Raw genomic sequence first — 19,473 nt, 5'->3', positions numbered from 1 at the left:
TTTCATAAAACTTGGATATGTATGTAAAGTATTATCACTGACAATGTGGGTTGAGTCTTGCACGTCACATGATCAGCGTCAAATGTTGATTAGGGTCAGTGGACATTGACTCTTAACCAAGGTTAAGATTTTGAATTTCCAAGACAATTTTGCAAGTTGAAGTCATTCAGGGGTCAATAAACATTTTCATTTTTTTTTATGTTTCATGATAATTTTGAAATTAATTAATTTTTATGTTAAACAATAAAAGGTGATTGACAGCCATCATAATAAATTATTTCAGGCTACTGGATCAAGGTCTTTTAAGTTAAAGGTAATTTTAGATCAATGAATTTGGATAAGATAAGAATCGATATTTTGCTCATTATTAAAAAAGAAATAATACTCACATTAAATGAAACCTATATGAGATGGTTATTGGATTAGTCACACATGATATGTAATGAAAAAATTTCTTAGTCATTCAAGATCAAAGGCAATATGGGGCATTTTCTTATCAATTGAATGGGGTTTTTGTTTTGAAAAATTATTAATCTTGTTATTTTCAACATTACGTCTTACCCCCGTTTGGGAACGGACCGCAGTTCGGATTGCAAACTGCGGTATTTCACCCCATTTTGCGTTTGAAAATCTAAAACATCATTTCCAAGCCCTGGGGGTTGTTTCATAAAGCTGTTCGTAAGTTAAGAGCGACTTAAACAACGACTGGTGATCATCGCCAATTGTACTATTTACCGCAAGACATGATCACCAGTCGCTCTTAACTTACGAACAGCTTTATGAAACACCCGCCTGATCAACCCCGCTTGGCCAGGTAATCCCCACAGGCCAGATTATGAGCGTTGAGCCAAGGACGAAATGATAACAACAGCTGTGCTATTACGTAAGTCTTCTCTGCCTGTAGAAGGACCTTCGGAATTAAATTATTGTATTCGATATTTAATCACGTTTTCAAAGGCATATTGTATTCCGAAATTCAATGCTAGCCCATTTTCAATTTCGAACAAAGAAAATCAACCTCGAAATAAGGAAAGTAAGTGAATAAAAAATGGCGACATGTTTTCCCGGACCGCACTCGGGCTGTTGTGTTATCTTCGGACCGAGGTCAAGAAACAGGTGTTTTGATACTTACATTGCATGCCTGGGGCAGTAGGGTTTTCGTACTTGGAGAAGAGGGGTATAGTGTTATCAAACGGAGCTCTTTCGTCATGAAAGTCAGGGCTGCTGTTACATGTATATTGAATTGCTTATTATGCAGGCTAGACGGCCAAAAGCATTCTACTTGTTTTCGTTACTTTTTAGTTCTAAAATTAGGAAAATTACAGGTCTCTTTTATGCTATTCTGCATTGTTATTTATTGCTCATTAAGCAGAGAATTCTGCACTTGATTATTATAATAGTTAATTATCCTGTATAAAATTATTTGTCGTTCCAAGGGTTCAGAGTTAATGTGTACATGCATACAGTCATCTGTATTTTACATTGACTTGTATTCTTTTCAAAACTTTATTTGATCACAACGTTGCATTGCATTACAATGCAAAACTTTTAAATGACATAAATTTGTCGTTCCTTGTCCGATTTTCATGGAGTTTTCAGTGTTTTGTTTTCTGATTTTTGCTTAATCTGTTCCAATCATGATAGATTGGTGTACTTTATTCCTGTTTTTATTGAATACTGTACTTAAAATGCCTTCCCAGTTTAGCTTCCAATCTATTTGCTTGAACAGCAAGTGAAAATGAAAAAAAGGCAGAAAAGGGGAGAAAGAAAGAATGAGATTGAGAATGAAGTATCTCATTCAGTCCCTCCCCAAGAACAGGGCCCCGTCTTACAAAGAGTTACGATTGATCCGTTCAATCGCAACTATGGACGGCCAGCAACATCAACATCTATTATGCATGTTTGTTCAAAATATTTTCTAGCTATGGTGTATATTCATGCATTTATTGTTTTCTTGAAAATTCACTGCGCTTCTCTTTGCATACAAAGGACATTGTGCAAATTTTTCGTAGAAAGAATTATGACACTGATGGATTTCCATAGAGTTACGATTGATCGGATGTGCTTTATGTTCATTCCAAGACAGGTCCGCAAGATGTAGCCTATATTTTGCAATTCTTTTTGTTCTGTCTCCTTGCCTTTTTCTTCACCCTTTTTTGCACTCTTTTCTTTCCCCAGTATCCCTAAAAACTGTTTACTCGGACCTCGTTCTCAATTCTCATTACGCTTTCTAAAACTAGGTTAACTGGAAACTCAGGAAATCTTTTTGAAAGATCGCATCGCTATCATACCCATTCGATCACCCGAAAGTGGTTTTCAAAATCACTTCACGTAAAGCGATCTTGTTGCTACGGGAACGCTCTCAGTGGGGTGACAAGTTTCGCGCGAAATTTGAAACCGCAGCGTAGGCATTCTACACACAGTGTGTGGAGTAGCGCACTCAAAATGTGCGAAGATCGCTTCCTGAAGAATGGTGTGTCCTCACTTACGCTACAACCAGTTTAACGAGGCAAAGCGATCTTGAAAACTACGTCGCGAGGTGGCTTTATGAACCGGTTCAGAAGATCGCTTTGACCGTTCTCATAGCACATTAAACTAGTTTCCACTAAACTAATTTCCAGTATTAAACTAGTTTTGGGAAGGTAGTGAGAACGGTGTCTCAGATTTTATCATTTATTGTTTTAACCCATTCTCTCTCTCCATCCGGTTCCCTCACCTCTCTCTCTCTCTGCTTCTCACTGTTACTCCGCTTAGGAATGTTGGATCACTTGAATCAACATCAACTTCCCATTCATATCACCATATTATTTTTCTTTCCCAGGCTTATCCACTCATGGTTTACTTGATGTTTATTTCCCTGCCCCACATCTGCTCTGTATATATTACAGCAAGGCTCCTTTCCTCAATTCTTCCTTCTTTTTTTTATGAATGGCACTCTGTCAGCTGGTATTTGACCTCACATGACATTTACAAGGTCTTGAATCTTCCTTGCTTCCCTCCTGCTCTCCCCCCCCCCCCCCTCTCTGTCATGGCATTCACACTGTGTCCCATTTACTGAGAAGGGAATGAGGAGATCTTATATTTGGGGGGGGGCAGGGATGGACAGACAGATTATGATCTAACTACAGACAGATTATAGTTAGATCATTACATTGGCTGCTGTTTTCCCTGGCTTTCATTCACTCATCTGACACAGCAAAAGCAAAGTTTCGTTCCCACTTTTTGCACATGCATGATAAAAAAGGTGCAACATATTGAATAACATGGTTTTTATGTAGGAGCCAAAGTCACTTTCCCCATTCAAAAACCCAATAGGTTTGAGATTGATACTGGAGGTAGTCCCAGGGAGGGGTTTCCCCCAGGGATGCCCTGCAAAGGGGGACATCCCATAGCGAACGGGGGGGGGGGGGGGGGGGCAATCTGAATGTGGTATCTCTCTCTCCTATGTTCTCTGCACCCATCTCTCTCTTTCTCTCTCTCTCTCTCTCTGTCTCTCAGTCAAGTTCAGGACCACTACTCTAGGTCAGTCAGGTCAGGCCTATAGGAAACAGACAAGAGGCCAGGGCTATATGATGAGTGCACAAGCTACTAATTGGTCATTAGTTGCAGTCTGCAGCGAAGCATTCCTTTGTCTTTTCCACATTCTTATTTTGATGAGGACATTTTCCAAGCTGACAGCATGACAGCTTGAAAACATTACAAATGGAAAAATTACTACAGTCTTGAGTACAAGGCTATTCCATGAAATCAGTGAATGAATTGGATGCCTGTTGAGTGTAGTATGTCTTCATGGGAAAAAGAATATTTTCATATCAATTCCAGATGAAAACATTACAGCCTGAAAACATTCGAATGTAAATACTACAAAGTACAAGGCTGTCCTCATAGATAACTTGGATGCATGCTGAGCATAACAAAACTGCACTTTTTTAATGGCCCTGTAGATAAGAAAGCTATCAATTTTGAACTCTTTCGTCTTTTTTTTTTCAGGCTCAGGGTATTTGATTGCCTCATTTCATTTCATACCCTGTTCTTTAATACATGTAAGATTCTAAATTTATTAAAAACACATTATCACAGCTGGAGAGGTGAATTCACAGATGTTTCTCATAAAGTTTGAATTCCAACACCAAAAATAAAATGTCATATTAGTTATAACAAATCATGAAATCAAAACAAAATTGTTTTTTTTTTGGGGGGGGTCATGTTGAACCTTTCATTAATTTGCATTATGGTCCTTCGGAGGGGACCTTAAGCCGTCGGTCCTCTGGTTGCTTGCTTACAAGCATTCATGCTTTCTTAGCAATCAGGTAAAAAAATCACCACCAATCAAGATGCCTTTTGCGATTGATGTATGTTTGTTAAAACCCCAGACGGTTGTACACTTGTACATGTATGTTCATTGTATAAAGTTTATAATGCTGAAATATTTATGTAAATATCAACATATCAGACAAACAATTTAATTGAATGTTGGGGATTTTGTAAATGCAAAATTCCTAAGAAAATGAAACAACTTGTTTTCCCCTCTACATTGTTTATTTTAATACCATTTCTGTCATTATTTGTGGTCTAGCGCCATCATGTGCTCCAGAATGGAAAGGATTTTAGTTCAATCTGCTACTAGTATCTGCTTTGTAGAGGACTTCCTACCTAATTTGAAAATAACTCACCTTGATTTGAATGCTTTTATAGATCTCTGATTGCTTTTAGTTCAGATTGATCAATGAATGCCCAATTATTTTATTCAAGTGGCATTTTTTATCAAGAAAGTAATAAAATATTTGCATGTAGGCCTGAGTGACAACATTTCTCATATTACAGGCCTGCATGGAATTTGTAAGTTGAACTGAAAATATTCTTCATGTGACATCTTGCAAAAAGTAGTTTGGTTAAAGAGGGTCGAGGATGAAGAGAAACCATGAGGGAACCATGGGGCAACAGATTGTCCAGAGAAGTTAATTAGAGAAGAAACCATTGTGCATACATGTAACAAAGATATTGGAAAAGGGCAGGGTCAAGGAAGTAGAAAAGAAAGTGGATCGAGGATGGAAAATAGGATTTTGTATAGGCCTATATAGAATAATCACATCAGCCAACACATTTGTGGCTTGCTCACTTTGCTCCCTTGAGCACACTATAAAAAAATATTGGGTAAAATTTTAACCAGCACGAGGGTAATTATGTGTCCAACCAATTTGGGGCAGTATTTTACCCAATGGGGGAAGCATATTGTCCAGTAAGGTTAAAAAATAAGCAGCAATTACTTTAAAATGGGCAAAATTTTTATCACACTTGATAAATAAAAATGACCAAAAGAAATGCCCAATGTTGGTTGGACACATGGAGCATTTTTACCCAATATTTTTTAGAGTGCAACTGAAGAACATGACATTATTTGCTCATGGATTTCGGAGAAAAAAAATTGGGGGTAAAGTGACTGGAATGATGTGGATCTTGATATTTGTTCTTTCTGCAGAGACTGGCACGATTGAAAAATAAGGGTTGAAATGCGCTGAACACAAAATTATTTTGTTCAACTTCAGATGGACCTACTTTGCCCTCAGGAAATCTCTGTATCTCTATCAGTACCATGCCATATTCTTTCTATAAACATGGATCTCTTCTTGCTTCCATTTTGTTTGCTGTTGTCACCGAGGGGCATGAGAAAATATTGTAGGAAGTTTACAATCAAAACAGAAATCAGATACACATACGTCAGGAACTTGGAGTTGACATTTTTCTTGAAGGAAACCATGCTGCACATGTACAAAATTCACAACCCTTTTTATATTGCATTCACTTTTACAGTGCTAATTGTATCATTGTATAATAAGCCAGTCCTGTTATGAAGCTCAAATTGTTTTTACTTGTAGAATATGCATGGGTATGTTACCATTTCATACTTCATGCATCTGTGTTTTATAGCTCCATGCTTCATGTATCATGGAGTATCTGTTCATACTTTTGAAACAAAAAAAGACTTTTTTCATTCAAATGCTCTCTTTTGCTCTTATTAGTATATCTGAGTCTGCTTTAAGTTTTGAAATTTGATACATGTGAAATAGAGACCCCCCCCCTCTCTCTCTCTCTCTCAATGCATCAAGTACAGCTATAGACTCTGTAATAAATCAAGACCTTTCGAAACATGGCTGGCGAAATAAAAACTCCACTGTTATTACATCCCATTATCTTCCAAATAGCTACTCCCTGAAGGAGGTATCAGTGCCCCCACTGAGTGGATGACCTCATCAGGTGAAAGGTCACTGGGTCATATCTTATGCCCCTCATTTGGACTAGAAGAAGAGGCTAGATGGAATCATGCTGGTTATTCTGTTTTTCTTGTTGGTCCACATTTTCCTCCCGATTTGAAAATTCGAAATGGATAGGCCAAAGGGTGTTGTTTCTTATTCGGTTATCCATTTTTTTTTTGAGAGGGGGGGGGGGGGAAACAGCTGTCGAACAATTGAAATAACATTAAGTGTATTCAGACCGACTTGATCACAAGAATACCTGTTTAAAATATGAGACCTTGTTCAGACTAAAAAAAAATACCTGATAATTATTTTGCGCATTCATAGCAACCTATAGCAGACTCTTTCAAGGAAAGCTCTTGAATTAATATGAGCATGCGCCGTATTGTCTTGTCTGATTAGCAGGAGAGGCAAGTGATTCAAAATCTCTAGCTCAGCAGACCACGGCACCTGCAACAAACTACTCGCAGGGGTGAGAAAGTTCTTGTACTCTGCGTTCACGCTGCACGAATACCTGTGACCTTGGAAAGCAAAAGTTCTGGTACTTTTGTAAGTACCTACATGTACTATTGAGCAGGTATTTTCTTTTGGGAGTATTACAGGTGATTAACTTTCACATTGCCCAAAATACCTGGTATTTTCTGATCGGGGTAGATCATGGTAAATTTCCCAAAAAGTCAGAGAATACCCGGTATTCTTGAACTTCAAGCTGGTCTGGATACACCTATTTAGAAAATTGGCCAGTAAACACACAAAAGCCAGTCAAGTTTTTTAGAAAGACAAAGTTATAAAGGTGAAGTAGGGAAGGGGGGGGGGGGTGGGCGGGTATTAAGATAGAGAATGGGACTGGGGTGGGATCTGCTATGCATGCTTAGATTATGCAAGTAGTGGGCGTGACCTTACCCCAGCACCGCCCACCTTTTCCCATGTCATTAGCATAATGTAGAAGGAAATTGTTACAGTAATGTAAGCTGGGAAATTCCTTTGAAATGAATAACAATAAAACCTTCCCTGAATTGATGACGTTTCCTCATTCAATATGATTGATAAAAACTCATGTATCTTGCTTGATTTATTTGGCAGTGCAGTGGTTTTAATAATTGCTCAAGGTCGAAGTCATCATGTAAAAAAAACCACTTGGATTGCTCGATTTAATGATTTTCACCTTCACATATTCTGTAGACCACAATTTGAATACAAACTTGAATTACTTTTGTATGAATTACTTTTGTTCATCAGGTTTTACATGTAGTTTGTAGTGGCTAGTTGGTTGCAGTATTCATCAAACATGTGACCAGGTAGCAAAATGGTCAAATGCCAACTAAAACATTTCGTCCGCTCATTGTTGAGCCTTTTGTCAGAAATTTCTGTGGGTAAATACTTAGAACTGGTAAATTGCCAAATTGTCCACTGCCAACTCGTCCACTCACCGCATGGTCTACTTTCATTTAGTCTCATGCCATTCCGTCTATCAACATTTTGTCTAACAACCATTTGGTCCAATCATCACTTCTTCTAATTACCATTTCATCTGATGACCAGTTGGTCCAATATCCATTCATTTTCTTTCATTTTGCACAATTAACACTAAGTCAAATTAGACCAAATGGTATATGGACTAAATTGCTATTGGACCAACTGGTTATTAGTCGAAATGGTGAGTGGACGAATTGGCAATTAGACCATTTGGGTAGTGGACGGACTGATGGTAGAGCAAATGATAGTAGACGAGTTGGCAATTGGAGGAATTGGCAGATGAATTGGAAATATTGTGTACATCGACTTCAATATGGCTAATTAGGCCTACATATTCATGTTATCATTGTATCAGCCCTTCTTGAACCCATTCTTATAAAATTGCAGGGGGGCTGTGTGTATGAAGTAAAATTTAAAAAATGTGATACAAAACATTTTTTTTTAATGTGACATCATCACTTTGCTACCCTACATCACTCATTTAGATGTGGAAATGCAAAGAAACCTGCTTTTTAATCCCTTCATTAGCAGACCTGCCAACCAGTACGTTTTAGCCGAATTTAGTACGTTTTTGCAACCAAAATACGGCAGTACGTTTTTTCTTTGAAAAATACGTTTTTTTTTTATTTATTTTTTTTACTAAATCGTAATTTATTGAGAAAAATAATCTCTATATGTCTCTATTTCATAAAACGTACACAAATATGGTTAATAGATCAATGTAATTTCAGGTAACTTTTTTTTTCAATCATTTTGTTAAAACCAGTGTGAAGATATACACATGTTTTAATGTTTTTTTTTTTCATCTGCAAGAGCAGTGCGCATTTTAGCTTGCATGCAGCTTGAGCGCCGCGATGAGCGAGTGCGCCAAGCATTTTATTATGAAATGCACTTTTTTGGGGAAAAATACAGTTTTTTTTTATCACAGAATACAGTTTTTCATTCCTAGAGGTTGGCAGGTCTGCATTAGAGGGATTGCTCAAGAGTTACTTTGTATACCTGTACATGAAGATGTAGTATGAAGCTCCTTTGACTACCTACTGCGCCATTGTGTATTGATAATTACTCTACATGTACAGTCATTCATCCATGGTTTCTATCTGTGAATGTTCTTTTTTTTGTCGTGAATAAACATTCACATGACAAGGCCATCATTCATCCATATACTTTAAAACGTATTGCGTAGTAGTTTCAATCAACAGCTTCAAGCTTCACTGTGTAATCGACTGAATAATTTTCATTTTCGGATAGCAGGTTACAGTTTCAGAAGTAATTGTTTACTGTAGTTTCAGTATCCATGGAGATTTGTGAAATATTACTTTTATACAAAAAAATTGTTGAAAACTTCTGTATTATACTTTTGTTAATTTGGGTTTAATTGATTCAGTAGGCATTATAGCCATGCTCCATTTCTGTGGCATTTATTTGCAGGATTGAGGAAATCAAAGTATTTATTTTATTAGATTTTATATAAACACTATCTATTCCGAATACCTTTCTATGGCTTTTACTGTTATGTCTTTAAGTGAATTTTTAAGAAAAAAGAATTCTGCTTGACTTTTCCTTTTTTTCAGATCGAGTCAAATAATTCAAGCTCAGTTTATATTGATATGTTTGTTTGTATTTATTTCCATATCATATCAAAACACATACATGTATTAACAATTAAGATATAATATTGCAGATTGCCCATTTCATCCACACTTAAACATAATGCCACTGTTCATCCATGAGGTCCTTTGATATAGGCCCTTATTCTGGACTTGGGTTTAACTTGATATACCATGGTCTAACTCTTTGCTAAAATTATGGGGAGCCAAAAAAAAAAATCTGCTTATGTATATTTCCTATATTTACTATCATGTTTCCCTTTGCTTTCATAATGAAGAAAATATTTCAGTTATCATTCTGAGACAGTTATAAATGATTTGAGCATCATAAGAGTTAATAAATTAGAGATTTATGCCCCAATGGCTCTCCATATTTAAACTGCAACTTTAAACCAGGGTTTAGTTTAAACCCGAGTTCAGAATACGGGCCCATAGTGTAAAAAACTAAGCTTGACTAAAGGCAACCAACTATTTTACATTCATTTCATTTTCCTGGCGCCATTTATGGCAAACCATAAGAAGTACTGTGCATCTGATGATATTTATTTCATACATGGACCTACGTCAGAGTAGTAGGTCCATGTTTCATATAAAAAGTAAACCGAGAACCAAGAACAAAGATAGGAGTGTGTTGTTCCACAATCATTGGCCATGAAAATTGATGAAATCATGAGAAAGTGTCAAAGTTGATCATCCCATGGACTTGATCATAGGAACCATGTCAGTGGTCCAGCGAAATTCAGGATGGTTTACAGAAATATACCCCATTTATATATCTATCAGGTAAAAATGAAAGTCAAAAGGGGCCTAAGCTTTCGATCCTAGCAAAATCTTCGTCGAAGATTCTGCGACGAAGATTCTGCTAGGATCGAAAGCTTAGGCCCCTTTTGACTTTCTAATTTACTCCATTGGCTCTCTTTTATTAGATAAGTAGTTTTCAGCAGCTTCTTTTTGCCAGGTAGTAAAAATGCCAACTACTCTAATTTTAGTTGTGTTAGGATCTCATAATAATTTCTTACAGCAAGTACCTTTAGATTCACCAGAAATTATGAAGACAATATCACAGTTTTTGTAAATGAAGAATGTTATTGTCCACTCTCTTTTTCATATATCACTTACTCTGTTTTGTACGGTACTAGATCCTTTATGGGCAGATGATTGCTTGTTCTCAATTTATTTATTTCTTCATTTCAAAATGATGTAGGCCTACATAACCCTACAGATACCTTCAAATGTTGCAGTTGCTGTTATCTGTGATCTTTAATAGGCCTAACATTCTCCATGTTCTCCAGACTGTTTTAACAAGGAATGTTTTCAAATAAGCCACAATGAATGATGTACATTTATTGCGTAAAATTCAGTCTCTATTTCATCAGTTTCAGGAGATTAATTGAATGGGTAAAATGTAATATGATGCCTTTTCCATTGATATCTATCTATTTTACATAATTGATTTGATTTCCCAGTAAAATGAACCTGTTTCAGTTTTCAAATCAGTTCCTGCAGATGATCTGAAAAAGACTAAGTTTTCTTCATCACTTTGTGATTATATTAAAAAGTAATTTCTATGTTACATGTAATTGCAAAAAGGCCCTAAAGGTTTATCATCACAATTTTAACATGTTTTGGATTGTGGTATTTATAATGAAGATTTCCGGTACATACCAACAGCCATTCACTCTAGAACAACTGTTCTATTATTATTATGTTGGTAAAATGATGGCAGAGTTATCAAGGCTGTGTCAATATTGACAAATCAATTAGTGACTCTTTCTACTGCATCATACACCATGATACACAGGCCCTCAGTAGAGTTTGAACAGATGATTGAATTTATAGAAAGGCTGGGGTTTTGATGATTTCCTTTTGAAAAACCTTGGATAATCATTGGTTTATTTTTTTTTCAATATGCTTTCATAGAAAATTCACATGACCCTTTATTTTAGCCATTCATTCATGGATATCAGATTAAAATTGTGAGAAATTTGCATTTTCACCTTTCAAAATCAGTGAATTGAAGAATTATCAAACATTCATTGAGATTTATTTTTAATAGGTATGTCCCATGTTTCACAATCTCTTTCTCTTTGTCTCTCCACTCTGCCCCCCCCCCCCCTCTGTATCATTCTCATTGTCGCATCATTTAATAGAAAGTTTTAGATTTGTGACACAATTGTTGTGGTGCATTATTTATTTGGCCCTAAATAATGTTTTTGCAAATATGTGTAGGATGAAAAAGTAGCTGTTTTTCGCAAGCTTATGGCACTATTTTTGCCAAATTACCACATGACATCACAGAAGTTTGGAGCATTTCAAAAGTTTGTTCACTCTCAATAATCTGGTACTCTTTTAGTACTTTTAATGCTTGAAAACATTTCTGAGATTGTGATTAGATAGAGCTTTAATATCTCTCTCACATCCTTTACTGCTGATGGCAGTCTTTGATGCCAGTTTACTGGAGTTTGACATTTAGGAGGTATAGCAAGGGTGACTTACTTTTCTCTCGAGAGTTTATAGTGTTTGGTCAAACTTGTGCTAAAACCTTGCTTTCTGCACTGTACATTGTACCATATAGACCTATAATAGGTCCATGATTGTACTGACCATATTCATCTTCTGTTTTATGGGTTTGTTTTTTATTTGAGGGTGTTTCACAAGGGGGCATTAGGGGATTTTTGCTTCCACAATGCATGATGGATTCAAGAACTTAGAAAAATGTATTTTAGAATGCCCGTCAAGACAAAGCACAACCAAGAAGTCTTTGTCAAAAATTGGTTAGTGAAAACAGCAGATTCGTCCTGGACTCTGGACAGAGGACATATTTGCAATATTTTGTCAGCTCCGAAACTTAGGACAAAACTGCTTTTCAGGTCCACTAATTTTCGACAAAGACCTCCCAGCTGTTCTTTGTCATTTGACAGGCATTTTCAGTGTATACTAGTAACTGTTTTCTTGAATCCTCTGTACGTTGTGGACATTAGCGTACCTTAGGGGGGGGCAGTCTGCCCCCCCTGACGAGTCGCAACACATGCAAGGGACGTATCCCTGCCCCCCCCCCCTGACGAGTCAAAACTGATCCCTGACGAGCCACAACAAGTGGCCCCCTCCTTTAAACTTGGAAGACCATTTTTTTTTTTTTTTGCTTGTCAATTTTTTTTCTGGTGCGAAATGTCCTTTACTTGAGGTTGAAGACCTTTTTTTTTTTGCTTGTCAAATTTTTGGCGGAAGAATTTGCCCCCCCTTTGGAAAATCCTAGGTACGCCACTGGTTGTGGAGTGAAAACTCCCTAATAAAGAAAGATGGCAGAGGTTTGTGCATTCTCTTGTAATTGTAATATTCTGAAGGGCTTTTCACATTGGCTGCTTCATTCTGTGTCCTACATGTACATGTATACTATGATCAGTTTGGCTTTGGGATGCCTTGACTTTATCATATAAAGCTTAGCAAGGCTTACCTACATGTAAATATTAAATTACTTACCCCAATTCTAGGTGGTTGATGTTCATATTGGTTTCCATAGATCATATTCTATAGTACATATTAAATTGTGAAAGGGTCAACGAAACTGTTCACCATCATTCTGCCTGCAGATGTGTCTTATCCTTGGTGCTATGGCAACTCTATGGGTTAAGAGACGACTTGCTGGTTTCTTGTTGAGGGGTGTGTTATTGGACTATTGAGTTCCCTTTTTATACGCTTTAATTCTATTTTCACTCCTGCTGAAGTCTCAATTGACTTTGATTCCCTTTTTCACGGAAGGGTCATCCATTCTATGCAAATGAGTCATTATCATGTTCAGTCTCATTTTTAAAGGCATTTTGGGGATGTTGATAATATCTTGAATTTCTACCCAAAGGGGCAAAATCCATATATGATATTGAGTGTCAATGACAATGTAAAAATGCTTTTTAAGGTGGTAAATGAAATTGTAGGGGAAAAAGTATTCCAAAGTAAATGTGTGGTACAGAAGTCACCTCAAAGTTGAGATGAAAATATACTATCCTGTAGGCACTATATGTTTTAGTCTTTTAAGTTGGTCTTCAAAGTAGCTTACTTTTTGTGTGTGGATATGTGCTTTTGGAGGGAGTAGATGTAGTCATCAGCTAAAATGGGCATCACTTGCAGATTGTTCTGCCTGTCTCATTCACCCTTTAAACCAACCTCTTCTGAGGCTGATCAGCTGATAGCAGCGGGATTCACTCAAATTGGCAACCTGATCCAAGCCAGCACAGTGAGAATGCTTTTACATGGAATGTTGTATTTAGAAAACATTTGCACATGATGCTTTTCCATGTATCATCAGAACATGAACAGTGTTTCAATGCAGCGCCCCTCCCCCTCCACCTGTACCTTTGAAAATTATTAGACCTCATACCATAAAGCGGTGCTGCACCAGCCCGACCAGCCCTCTTTGCGATTAATCTCGAGATTCCAGAAACTCCATCTCCACCAGTGAAAGAAGAGCAACTTGTGCTCGAGCGAGGCATCGATGCATTATGGGATTATTTGTAAAGAGCGCGCTATTTTGCAAATAATCCAAAGTTGACATAGAATTGCAATCTCGGGATTAAACCAGCTACTATCGCGATGATTGCATCGCCATTACAAATAATCTTGAGATTGTTCAGATCGGGATAATTTGCCGGATCAGAAATGGCGCGATTGTTTGAAAACTTGGGCTGGCGCAGACAATGTAGAGACATAAAGCTGGAAGCTTATTTGCCCCTCATCTTGTGAGCAACCAAATCGTAACAATGTGATACTGATGACCGAGGAGGCAGAAAATAATCATATTTATGAAATAAAAACACAATGAGTGTCCTGTGATGCCAACTGTTCCCTGTGGGATATGTATACTCTATCCCCCCCCCCCACAACAAAGCTTTTATGTGTTTTTCATTAGAAATCATATTAATGCACAATGTGCAAGTGCTATTTTCCATCCAATTAGCTTTCATTACTGAAAAAAATCATCCAGTTTGATTTGAATCTTACAAAACGTTACCTCTTCCTCTATTGAATCATATCTTCTTTGTCCAATCTAAAAGAAATCAAAGAGGTTCTGCCTTCTGTCAGTGAATAACACTGTATTAAAAAAAGTTCTATTCAAATTCTGGCATCAGATTGATGAAGGGCAAAACTTTCAGTGAAAATTGGCAAGAGTTGGATGACCTCTCCTAATTGCCACTGTAGGTCCATGGTGCTATCCATCATAATTCTAACACATTTTTGAAGAGTTAATACTGACATTTGAAATCTTTTGAGATTAACAATCAATGGTCCAGTCTGAATGACGGAGAGGAAAAACTAGCTGTCTCGATCTCCTTCTTGAAGTGACGGACAAGACCCGGGGGGGGGGGGGGGGGGCACTTCCATTGACGAGTGGATACCATGCGGGACCATGGGGTCTCGAAAAGCACCCTAAACACGTATTTTCCATATTCTGAAAATGCACCCCTTAACAAGTATTGGCGTGTGAAACCCTACCCTTAGCAAGTATTGGAAACCAAACGATACTCTTGGCAAGTATTCCCTGAAATGAACCCCTAAACACGTACAGCGATATTTTATTGTTATGTCACGGGTCTGTCGGTCGTCGGTTTTACCTCTACACACCATTTGGTTTAGTGCGGCCCCACCTTCCAAACCTCGCGCAAATTGGACTCTAAACACTTAGTGTTGGGGCAAAAAGGAATCCTTTATAAAACATTTTTAATTTTGTTTTATCATCCCCGCAAATTTGACCCTAAACACGTAGCTTTCCTAGCGAAATAGATACCCTTTTTTCATTATTTTTGTGTTTTTGACACCCTTATCACGTTAGGTACGTAACGTGCCCTTAAAAAGACATCCTTTCTACGTGTTTTTTTGGTCGTGCATGGTATCCACTCGTCAATGTAAGTGGCCCCCCCGGGGGACAAGATTGGTCTCCACCAGAACATGCATGGTTGCTCTAGCCCGGTGGATTAGCTGAAGTGTGCTTCAGTTTTCATTCCATCTTCATCAGCATCAGAATGCAGTCAGACCGAACGTTTTGCATGCACATAGAGATGCAATGCTTGTGTAAAGTTGTGTTGTTTTATGTGTGGCATGCTCCATATTTATGAGATCTGGCTTGGCTTTGTTCTGGCATGATCCCCCTGTGCTGTGGTTCTGTTAACGGTCAAGTCCACACCAACAAAATGTTGATTTGAATCAATAGAGATAAATCAGACATGCACAATGCTGAAACAGCGGCGTAACAGGGGTCGGTGGCCAGGGGGGGCAAGAGCCAAAAATTTCCCGGTCATATCATGGAACAGGCAATGGTGTCATAAGGCAAAAATTTGAGGGGGCGATATGGCGTATCAGGCAAATATATATATATAAGCGAGCGAAGCGAGCGAGCAAAAATTTTTGACATTCTTATTGGAAAAATCCAATTTTGTGATAGATTTTGACATAATGTTAAAAAGATCATATTTCACCCTCCTCTCTTTCCTTTTTTCTCTCTTTTTTGTACGCCACGGTGAACAGGATTTTTGTTATGATTGTGAGCATCCGCAGGGCGAAGCTCTATATGCTCGAGGGGGCCGAGTATGGCGCTTCTGGCAAGAAGTAGCTTAATATAGGTCCCGAGCGAGCGAAGCGAGCGAGATAAAAAAAAATCACCTTTTCATGAGAATCTAACATGAAGATAGATTTTAACGTGATATTCAGAAAAATATAATACACTTTCCTTTCTTTCCTCATTTTTTTGGTTTGGTTGTAGAACTTTTTGGGGCCATGGTCCAAACTCATCCATATTTCTTTCTTTCTTTCATCTTATTCGCCGATGATACTAATATTTTGTTATCTCACAAGAACTTACCAGAATTAATAAATATAATGAATTTAGAATTAAATAAAGTTTCATCATGGTTTAAATGTAATAAGTTATCTCTTAACATAAGTAAAACTCATATTATGCATTTTCAATCATCTCATAGAAATGAAAATTTTATACAAGATATAAAAATTGATAATGTGCCTTTAGATAAAAAAAGAATACGTAAAATTTCTTGGTATAACAATAGACAATCATTTATCATGGACTCCGCACATAAGCAACGTGTCTTCCTCTGTAGCTAAAGGAATTGGAATACTATGTAGACTAAAACAAATCTTACCAGAGAAATCTCTTGTTATGATATATAATACATTGATTTTACCATATATTCACTACTGTAACCTCATTTGGGGGAATAGCTGCAAAACAAGGCTTAATCATATACTTTTATTGCAAAAGAAAGCGGTTAGAATGTGTTCCAAATCTGCATATATTTCACATACAGACCCTCTTTTTTATCGTCTGAAAGTATTTAAGATAAATGATATTAATACTTTACAAATAGCACTGTTTATGTATAGATATAATTACGACATGCTTCCTCCGGTATTCACGGATTTATTTTCATATAATAACAATTTACACTCATATCCAACAAGAACATGCAATAATATTCACTTAAACAATCCCAGGACACTATTTGCACATAAAACACTAAGACATCATGGACCTGATATTTGGAATGCATTGCCAGATTCACTCAAGCTGACAAGATCATTTTATTCCTTTAAACGAACTATAAAAGAAATGCAATTAAACCAATACCTAACAAATTAAAAAAAGAAAATCATTACCATTCTTATCATTATTTTAATTAGACATTGACTTTTATCTAGAACATGTATAAATTAAAATCAAACAACAAAACGTGTTATTTTCTAAAATTCCATGCTAAGGACCAAGCATCTCTCCCCCCCCCCCCCAGTCCCTCATGCACCTGCACGTTTAAATGACAATAGATATTAATTATTTTGGCTATATTCCAGGGTTGTTACGTTTTCAAGCTTTGCTTTTGTGACGACCCTTGCAACCATCCTATTTTTTATTGTGAAACAGAAAATACCACTTAATGATTTTCATTTATGTAAGATATATTTGATGATTTATATACAAAACTATTGTTCATTATCTTGATGTCAAGTTTCAGATATGTATTTTCTTGTCCAGAATTTTGTTATGAAAAATGTTGCAAAAACCAATAAATGAAATGAAATGAAATATAACAGTGCTTTATGGGTGGGGTCCAGGGCAGAGCTCCGGAACCTCTTGGTATCAAAGCCATTTTAAACCTTATAGATGCATGGCCACTTATTTTAATCAAATTGCGTTTATATTTATATAGCTTTAACACAGCACATAAATTCAATACAGTTGTGTATCGTAATTATCCAAATATTGTGAGGGGCACACCATAGCAAATGTGGGAAAATTTGTAAAAAGTCACCAGCGAGCGAAGCGAGCCAGAAAAAAAATGGCTTGTTTAAAATGAAATTCTAATTATGTGATAGATTTTTACATCATTATAGCAAATATCATGTCATATATTTTTTTCATTCATCTCTTTTCGCTGCCTCCTTTATTTTCTTTTATTTCCCCTTGGCTGTGGAACCACCCCCCGGTACGCCGGTGCTTCAACGTAAAGCTTAATGCAGGAAGGGTTCATATAGGGGCCCGTTATTAAAGATTACAGATGAAGAGCCCCCACTGCATGGGGTCTTGACTCTTGGACAGAGCCTTTGGAGATTTAGCAAGTTTATGCTATATACCATCCATTTTTCTTCCCGCTTGTTATCTCAATCCTCGGCAGCCCGGTAGTGTACGTTATCTTGTTCCTATTCTTTATTTTCCAATTTAGATTTTGGCTGATTCCATTCTGCCTTTATTTCCCGCTTTTGTTTGCCTTTTTGTCATCTTTAATTTATTTCCCTGTCTTACTAATCATGCTAATGTATTTGTATATCGGGGCGAATTGTTCTTTCTCACTTGTTCTTTTTTCCTTCCTTTTCCAGTTATCTTTCCGTTTTCTCTTTTTTATGTTTTTCTTAGTTTTCTTTTCCCTTTCCCTTTCCCCTTTTTTCTTTCCTTTCCCTTTCCCTTCCCTCCCCCCTTTTTTTTTTTCTTTTTCCCGTTTTTTTTTTATTTTCCCGGTGAGCTCCGCCAGGGGGGGCAGCTTGCCCCCCCTGCCCCCCCGCCTGTTACGCCACTGTGCTGAAAATTTCATCAAAATCGGATGTAAAATAAGAAAGTTATGATATTTCAAAGTTTCGCTTATTTTTAACAAAATAGTTATATGAACGAGCCAGTTACATCAAAATTAGAGAGTCGATGATGTCACTCACTCACTATTTCTTTTGTTTTTTATTGTTTGAATTATACAATATTTCAATTTTTACGAATTTGACGATTAGGACCTCCTTGCCTGAACCACAAAATGTTAAAATAATGGAATTCCACGTATTCAGGGAGGAATGAAACTTCATTTCACATGACAATGACGAGAAAATCATAATATTTCATAATTCATATAATAGAATACAAAAGAAATAGTGAGTGAGTGATGTCATCAGTTCCCTCATTTGCATACCGACCGGGATGTGCATATAACTCTTTTGTGAAATGAAGCGAAACTTTAAAATGTCATAACTTTCTTATTTTACATCCGATTTTGATGAAATTTACAGTGAACATTATGCTTGTTGATTTTTTCTCTTTTTATTCGAATCAAGTTTTTGTTGGGGTGGACTTGTCCTTTAAAGACTCCCAGCAAAGTAGAGGGCAATTCTGAAAAATCCCAAGATGTTTCAGGCTGACTTTTATGTGAAACACTGGGCTCAAATAGAAAGTGAGATGGGTTTTCTCTGATTGGGCTAATTTGTGGATCAGCTATTACACTGTACACCAATTTTGTTCTGGTTCTGATGAAATCGCTCCTCATGGAGAACTACATGCCCCCCCCCCCCCCCTCTTGAAGTGACAGACAGAAGGAGTCTCTGACAGCCATTGAGATGTTATCTTCAGATAGAGGTCTGGGTTAGGTAAACATTGGCTTCTGATAGCAACCCCTTGCATGCTTATGCATAGCTGAGATGGACTTGATACTTGAGCTAGGATGAGGTGTGATAGGTGCACATGTAGTAAGGGTCATTGGACAGATGAAGTGCCAACTTGGGTTATAAAGTCAATAGATTGTTGTCGTAAAAATGTAAAGAACAAAATAAACTCAGGAAAGCCTTTTGAAGGGCTGATTACATAATAAAAAAATGAA

Source organism: Lytechinus pictus, chromosome 5 (genome assembly GCF_037042905.1).
Source record: "Lytechinus pictus isolate F3 Inbred chromosome 5, Lp3.0, whole genome shotgun sequence".
Lineage (NCBI taxonomy): Eukaryota > Metazoa > Echinodermata > Echinoidea > Temnopleuroida > Toxopneustidae > Lytechinus > Lytechinus pictus.
This window is presented reverse-complemented; position numbering follows the sequence as displayed.